Source organism: Chiloscyllium plagiosum, chromosome 8 (genome assembly GCF_004010195.1).
Source record: "Chiloscyllium plagiosum isolate BGI_BamShark_2017 chromosome 8, ASM401019v2, whole genome shotgun sequence".
Classification (NCBI taxonomy): domain Eukaryota; kingdom Metazoa; phylum Chordata; class Chondrichthyes; order Orectolobiformes; family Hemiscylliidae; genus Chiloscyllium; species Chiloscyllium plagiosum.
In genome coordinates, this window is record NC_057717.1 from 40,850,645 (window position 1) to 40,859,016 (window position 8,372).

Consider the following 8,372-nt stretch of genomic DNA (forward strand, 5'->3'; position numbering starts at 1 on the left):
ATGAACAGAATTTCCATGGCTGTTCACCGCTCCTGTAACACTTCAGAACTCTGCAAAGAGAATAATTTTTATTTATTATAATTTGTCCAAAATTTGGGATGTGATTTGGCAGTCAGTGTGACCAGCTGCCAGTGTGACCAGCAGCACTTGTACCAAAAGGTTATGAACATGGAAATGAGCTCATTATATTCAGATTACTCTTGTCACAAGTATCAATGGATGGTCTTAAGTGAGAGACAAACTCTGAAAGAAAGGTAATTCCATGGGTTACATGATGGTATCTTTGATGATTTTACTTTTTTCACAGGTTTCACTTGTTACAAAGCCAGTGTTCTTTAGGAATAATTACTCAGGGTATGCTACAGGTAATCACAAATGTTTCACAGATCAAAACACATCAACAATAGTAAGCATCGTTTCAGCAATAGTTGGAGTTGCCATTTTGAAGGTGGTGGCTTCACCCTGTGAAGGAGTAATCTGAAGATTGGCTGTTTGTATCAGAAAGGGGCATTTTTCATTGACTTTGATTTTTGTTTCATAGAAGATACCGAGTGCCACCTAACACCTTTAAAATCCTCCCACCTCCAGTAGAACAAGTCTTACTGGAGGCGACGGTGACGTTAACCTGCGTTGTGTCCAATCTTCCTTCTGGAATCAACGTGACCTGTAAACAAGAAGAGAAGCCTCTGAAATCAGAGATTACTGACCAGCCTGGACAGAATCCCGACAGTGTGATCAGCAAATTAGACATTTCTACTGAAGCCTGGCTGAATGGCGTTACTTTTGGATGTGTGGTGTACCATCAGAATCTACCGACTCCGCTGAGAGACTCCATCCACAAGGAGAAAGGTGAGCGGTGAGATTAAAACACAAAGCATCCCATGAGTAATCCAGATCCAGTTACAGCAATGGCAGGCTTTGATTGGTAATGAACAAACACCATTGGGGGCATTAATGATGCATCTTAAAGCAGGATAGCTAGGTAGCTGATTAAGAAAAAGATGGACCAAAGGATATTGTATTCTGATTAAGTCAGATAGGGTGGGAGGAAGCCTGGGTTGTGACGTTACAATCAGCAATGACAGTTGGGCAGAATGCCCTTGTTGTGGGCTGGAAACATGGAGGCAACTTTCACATTAAACTTTACTCCTTTTACTGAACAGAATGTGTATCATACTGCTCCTTTAGAAAACGAAAGTGAATAAATCCCAAATTAAAAATGGCGTATTTTAATATTTAGTGAAATTGTGATATTGATTCAGGACTTTTTTGGTTGATTTATATTTGACTCAAATATTCTGCAGTGATTAATCCGCTGGAGCCATCAGTGTCGGTCCTCTTGCCACCAACAGAAGAAATCTCCGCTCAGAGGTTTCTCTCCCTCACCTGTTTAGTGAGAGGTTTCTCCCCCCGAGAGATCTTCGTCAAGTGGACAAACAATGACAAGCCAGTGAATCCCAGTAACTACAAGAACACCGAGGTGATGGCGGAGAGCGACAACACCTTTTTCTTCATGTACAGCCTGTTATCCATTACAGCGGAGGAGTGGGTCAGCGGTGCCTCTTACTCCTGGGTGGTGGGACATGAAGCGAGTCCATTGAAGATCATCAACAGAACAGTCGATAAATCCAGCGGTAAACCGAGTTTCGTAAACATTTCACTTGCACTGATGGACACTGTTAATTCATGTCAATAAAAATCTCAAAGTTGCATTTAATAATTCAACAGAAGCAATGAAGTGTTTTTTTTCCTCCAGTTGTGAGTTAAATACTGAATTAGTTGTTTCTCACTCTGACTTCCATTCCATCTGTGTAGTTAAAGTGGATTATTAACAGGTCTAGGACGAGTGTCTTGTGCAGTTAATGTTCTCTGCTCAGATACACACTGGGTCAGAGACAGAGTAAAGCTCACTCATTGCAGGATTCCGCCATGTACCTTAACCATCCGAAATCCATCTGTGACAAAATCTGACAATGTTCATTTTATATCAAGGGTAGAGCATGAGTTTTGAACTTGGTGTTCTTGATTCCCCTGATTGAACATTCTTACAAAATTCATGTCAGTTTTAAACTGCCACATTCCACCAATTGGAAATGTAAATTTAAGACATTTTAAAATTAAATTTGATTGCAACATACCAATCATTAAGAGCGCCGAGCAGTTTGAATGTAACCTTTGTTTCTGGGGAACTGCCAGGGATCTTGCGCCAGCGCATGAGTTGACAGGATGTATCTTCACTTTCACACCAAAGAGAATCGATAGATAAGTTGTCATGGAACAGAGGGGAGGGGAACGATGAATGGTCTGTCCTCTTGCTCCCTGTGCAGAGTTTTCATGGTAGATGTCCTCTAATGTAACCCAGTTACGAACAGGATCAGTCAGCTTCTTGCTTACTGTCCAAAGATTTAACATTTCCATGCAAAATAATACCTTTGAACCACGTTGAACACGCTGGCTCTGTTAACAAATGATTAACATTGATTCCCATAATCCAAAACTGATGTTTGCATCGTCCCGGTTTGAATTCCATCGTTTTGTCTCAGTTTTCTGGAGCACATGGGATCAATTCTGGTATTCGAATACCTGATATCATTTTGTTTCACATAAGAACACAAGTAGACATTTCCTAATAAACATATTCAGAAATGTTATCTCTGGGGCAGTGGGGACTTGAACTCACGCATTTTCTCTCAGAGACAGAAATTCTATCACTGCAATAGAAGAGTTGCTCATAAAACGCTTATCTCTCCACGATGATGGGAAATGTTTCCTACAACACCAAGGTCAAATCTAATTATGAGCAATCCATTAAAATTAAAACAATAAATTAGAATAATAAAAATTGCAGTCTGGTATAAGAACAGTTACAGAGAGATGATCACAAATACACAAATAATGACACATATACGGGCTCTCACCTAAAGACACATATTTATGTGCACACTCAAATGTGCATATAGATAAGATGTCACACACGCATACTCGCACAGAGCCACACATGCAAGTGGTACTTGAACACTCATACAAAGCTCATACAAAAACTCACATACACCGAAAGAAAATCATTTGCACAAATGAACAGGGGTACTCACACATAACCATGAGAAACATCGACACACGGTAACACACAAATGGGCATGAATACATATACATTCATACAGCACAATGCGTACAGACATACACGCATGAACACACAGATACAAATTCCGAAAAATGACCTCCCACATGTCGACTCACACAGGCACGTAAGTGCACAGAGATAAACATTAATATCATTATTTTCCCATTTTCAGAATCACAAACAGACGATGACAGAGGCAGCTTAATTAGTTATTTTTAAACCACATTGATCAGCAAGTATACAATATCACACGCACACACAAATTCAGAGTCTCACATGCAGACACACAAGTGCATAGATGAACAAATAGAGGGGTGTTTATTAAATAAGGATAATGGGCACAAGGATCAGCAAGCATCCACAAACAATAGCACAAACAAGCTGATCAGGAGATGGTTTGGGAAAGATTGCCACACAAGCAGACATCATCATTTAAATATAAACATCCATCAAAACATAACATTGCATGCTAACATTTAGTAAGCATAAACATGAAAATAACCTAGTTTAGGTAGGATCTGACACAGACACATAATCACACATTTTAGATAGCACTAATTAAAAGTGAACACTCACAAAGACATTACAAGATAAGCATAGGCAGCAATGAAGTGGCATATTAGCATGATGATGCTTACACAATGTGAAAAGACCAAAATGTAGGTGCACAAACACATGAGCACACCAGCAGTAAAGGAACAGGAATATGTTTATTCACGCACAGACTCCAACATGGGCAAGAGTGAAGTAAGAGACTCTCATAACCACATGCACAAACATTAAAGGAAAACCAAACACACACCAAGCAGGAGATCAAATAAATTAAGGGACACATGTACAAAAACTTATTCTGAAATATACAGATCCTACAAACAAATATATGAAGCAATGTCCTGACTGTGATGTCACTTATATTCATGATTTGCCAAAAAATTGGTCACCAATACATAAAGATGAGAATCATATTTGAACTTTTATTCAGTGATGGCCAGACTTTTTAACTAAACTGCTGTCACAGCCTATATTTAAAATATAATGATATAATTAAAATAATCATTCGTCATAAGCATTCTTCAAATAATAATATCCTTAATAATAGGTTAAAATAAAAATAATTTAAAACATTCTAACATGGACAATGAAGAAAGAACATGTGCGGTTAGTATTTGTAATTTCTTGCTGAGATTCAATAACGCACTAATAGATACAGATAAGAGTCACACTTGAGAAATACCTGACTGCTTTATGAAGATGTAATGGTCTCTAATTACATGCCTTGGATGCAGATAGATCGATCTGGATCAATAAACAATCTAAATGGGTTCTCTCGGCTTTATATTCATAGATTCAATAGATCGCACTTGGATTGAAGACTATGAGGATTATAACAGCAACATTTGGATAACTGCTTCCACGTTCATCACCTTGTTCTTCCTGAGTATTTTCTACATCGCTGCCGTCACTCTGGTGAAGGTGAGAATAATCACATCTTTCTCACGCCAAGCAGCCCAATAGGTTTTGTGAAATCTCTAAGTGTGCCATTCAAAAAACATTAAATCTGAAAGTCCCTGATCATAAATATCTGCGTCATTGTCTTATCTCACTTTTCCAGGTTAAGTAAATGAGTTGTGGACCCCTTTGATTTACCTGATCTGCTTATCAAGGTCTCTGAATTGCCAATCTACAATCTGTCCTATTGCTGACTCTAACAGTGAGATTACTTCAGTTTATCAGCGTGTAACTGAGACAATTATTGATGGATTTTAGTTTTTGCATTGATATCTTTGAGATGGTTGTGGTTGGAAGAATTTGTAGCTTCCCAGTTGTTTGAAGCCGATTTGTTTTGTTTTTATTTGTTGCTTACTCAGAATGGTTGCCTACCCTTTCTGATGAGCCTTTGTATTCCCTTTCTTGTGACTGTTACTGATGTACAGAAAATTCCCAGCTCACAGCGCATGTGTTCTCATCTCAATGTGGCATCCAGTCATTATATTCACTTCTGTTAGCTTTTACATCAACTTTTTGGATAAAAATGCTTTCTGAAATGGTTAATAAATCTTGAATGAATATTTACTAACCTTGAGTTTGCTTAATTCTTTCTTCAAGGCCAGTCAATAATAATACATTTTCCCACATCCTACTCCTTTCCCAGCCAAGTAACTCACTTGTTCTGTTTGGTTGTGTTTCATCCAGTCATTTAGTTTAATACTGCGCTGCCTTGCAGCCCACTAATCTAAATACATCTTTCACACGATATGCCTGATGGAATACTCCAGAGGCAGAATGATTAGAGAACATTTCCTCTTATGCACAAAGGGTCACGACCTCGGGTCACCTAATGATACAAATTGGGAGCTTTGCTCCACCAGAAGCCGAAAAAAGGCAGGCAAAGGAGTTTGAAAGTTTACACCGTCTAAACTACAAGTACTTCCAATGTCAGGGCAGCCTGGGTTAGTAATGCAGACATCACCACCTAGAGCGCCCAACGAAACATTCATCAGCCAAAAATGTCAACATTCAGTCAGGTATTCAGACACAACACGTGCACAATCCAAGGGCGGATTCTCAGAACTGCAGTTTTTCTCACACATCAATCTCATGAAGCACAATTCCTGGGATCTACTTGACACACCACACCTGTCAAATCCTAGGTAATGAGACTGAGATCTATCTGATACAGGGATATTACTGAACAGCAACCCTCAAAAATAATAAATTAGAGGTCGATGTTGTTCAGGCAAGCCAGAGCTCATGAGTAGTTGAAATATTCAGCCATTGAGATCCATATGACGCAAGACGGAATTGAGAACCAATCACAGCAACTGGTTACAGAGTCAGGAAACTATTAGCAGAGGAGAACAGTCCCAATTTTTCAAAGTTGGTGAGGTGTATCATCCCGGGAATAGTGTTGTGAATCAGTCACGCACCCAATCTCATAACTTCGCATTTTTTTTCAAAAGCGTGGCACCTGAAACTAGATGCAACATTCCAGATGAGACAAGAGACTGTTTTATTTCAGTTTAACATAATTACTTTGTCTTTGTTCTCTACATCGTTATTGATGAAGTTGGGATTATTTGCTCTTCTGTCCATGTGCCATGATACATTCCCGGATTTGTGCACATATACCCGGAGGATCCTCTGTTCGTTCACCCCTTTGGGTTTTTACCCTTGTATGTTCCCCTGAGTTCATCACTAAACACAGAAGCACGTCACACCTCCCTAAGACTGAGATCTATCTGACACACCGATTTTAATGAATAACAATCCTCAAAAATGAAAAACCACAGGTTGATTTTGATCAGGGAAGGCAGAGATTAGAAGTTCTGGAAACCCTGCTGCTTTCTATGTCCTGTCCCACAACCCCTCTGTCAAACTTGATGCTCTTCGCTGTTCTTCCAATATCCTAACATTTTACCTTAAATTCCTATTAATATTTTTCTGTAATTTTGCAATATAGACCAAAGCACAGGTTGAAACAACAAGGACTCCAAACACTGAACTCTGGGAACGTACACGATATGGCAATCTACATTCTGAAACGGCAAACACCCGTTAACAAATGGTTGACAAGTACAAAACAGCGGATGAGATTAACTTGAACTCATCAAAATAAAAGGAAAATACTCTGGAGGTACAGCGGTGTTGGAAAGACCTGGGCAGACAGAATGGAGTTTGTTCTTAAAAATTCTTGTTCATATCCGGAATTTTCCTTCCACACAATGTAACTTTTTATTTCCCAACACCAAGTCACCCATAGTATCTTTATTTTCAGCTACTAACCATCACCAGTAAATTGAATAATTTATTTTCAAAGCCCAACCTACCATCAAAGGTACGGCAGAAGTAGGAAGAGCTAGAAGGAGATTGGAGTCAATTTTTCTTGTGGTGAAACATTACCGCTGTTCTAACACAAGATATTTCTGAGGAATGTTCTAGTGAAGTTATGTTGATGGAACTCATAAATAAGAAAAGCATGATTAAACTTTGATGCAATTGTAGTAGTCCTCCCAGTAGTCAGAGTGAAATTGAGTACAACTATGTAGAGAGATCTTATTTATCCATAAGAATAATAGGATTGTAATAATCGCAAAGTTTAACCTTCCAAACATATAGTGGAACAGCCATGTTCTTAAAAGCTTGGATGTTGAGGGATTTCGTAAGTGCTAAAGTCAATTTTCTTCATTCATATGCAGATGTAACTACCACAGAAGGAGCAAACCTGGCCTACTCTTGTGATATAAGGCAGGGCAAGTGACCAAATGGTTAGTATGCGGGCTTTTTGGGGCCGGGGTCATAATTCGATTAGTTGTAAAATATCAATGGAAAGGATTGGCATTATATATAAGTTAAAGTTCTTAATTGGACTAGGGCAAATTTTGATAGTATGAGACAAAAACTTTCAAGCGTTGATTGGAGTAGACTGTTTGCAGCTCAAGGGACGGCCGGCAAGAGTGAAGCTTTCAGATGTGAGATAACGAGAGTTCAGAGGCGTGATGTTCCTGTTACTGTGAAGGGATGGCTGGTAAGAGGAGGGACCACTGGAGGAATAAAAATATTGAGGCTCTGGTTCAGATTAAGAATGAATCGTATATTAGATATAGAGAAATGATATCAAGTGAATCTCGAAGAGTACAAGAGGTGCAGGGACATTCTAAATAGGGAAATGAGGAGGGCAAGAAAGGAAAATGAGATAGCCTTGGGAGATAATGTTCATGATAATCCAAAGAGATTCGACTTGTACATTAAGAGTAAAGGGGTAGATCATAGAGTCATAGAGATGTACAACTTGGAAACAGATCTTTCAATCTCACTTGCCCATGCTGACCAGATATCCTAAACTAATCTAGTCATTTTTGCCAGTACTTCGCCCATATCCCTCTAAACCCTCCTATTCGTATACACACTCAGATGCCTTTTAAATTTTGAAATTGCACCAGCCTCCACCACTTCCTCTGGCAGTTCATTCCATACACACCATCCTCTGCATGAAAAAGTTATTCCTTCCGTACATTCAAATTTTATCCGTCTCACTCTAAACCTATACTCACGAGTATACGTTTAGATGAGACTCCACCCACCCCAGGAAAGAAACCTTGTCTATTCACCGTATCCATGCCTCTGATGATTTTATAAACCTTTATAAAGTCACGCCTCAGCCTCCAACGCTCCAGGGAAATCAGCCCCAGCTCATTCAGCCTCTCCCTATATAACTCTACATGGCTGTGAATATGTATAAGCCGAGAAGGAT

The 8,372-nt window shown here is 39.1% G+C and overlaps 1 pseudogene and 1 gene segment (V, D, J or C); both read left to right on the forward strand.

Annotated features, from left to right (window-relative positions):
* LOC122552123 overlaps positions 1–4,689 on the forward strand; it is a 25,342-nt pseudogene extending 20,653 nt beyond the window's left edge.
* LOC122552336 overlaps positions 1–8,372 on the forward strand; it is a 955,507-nt gene that overhangs the window by 128,677 nt on the left and 818,458 nt on the right.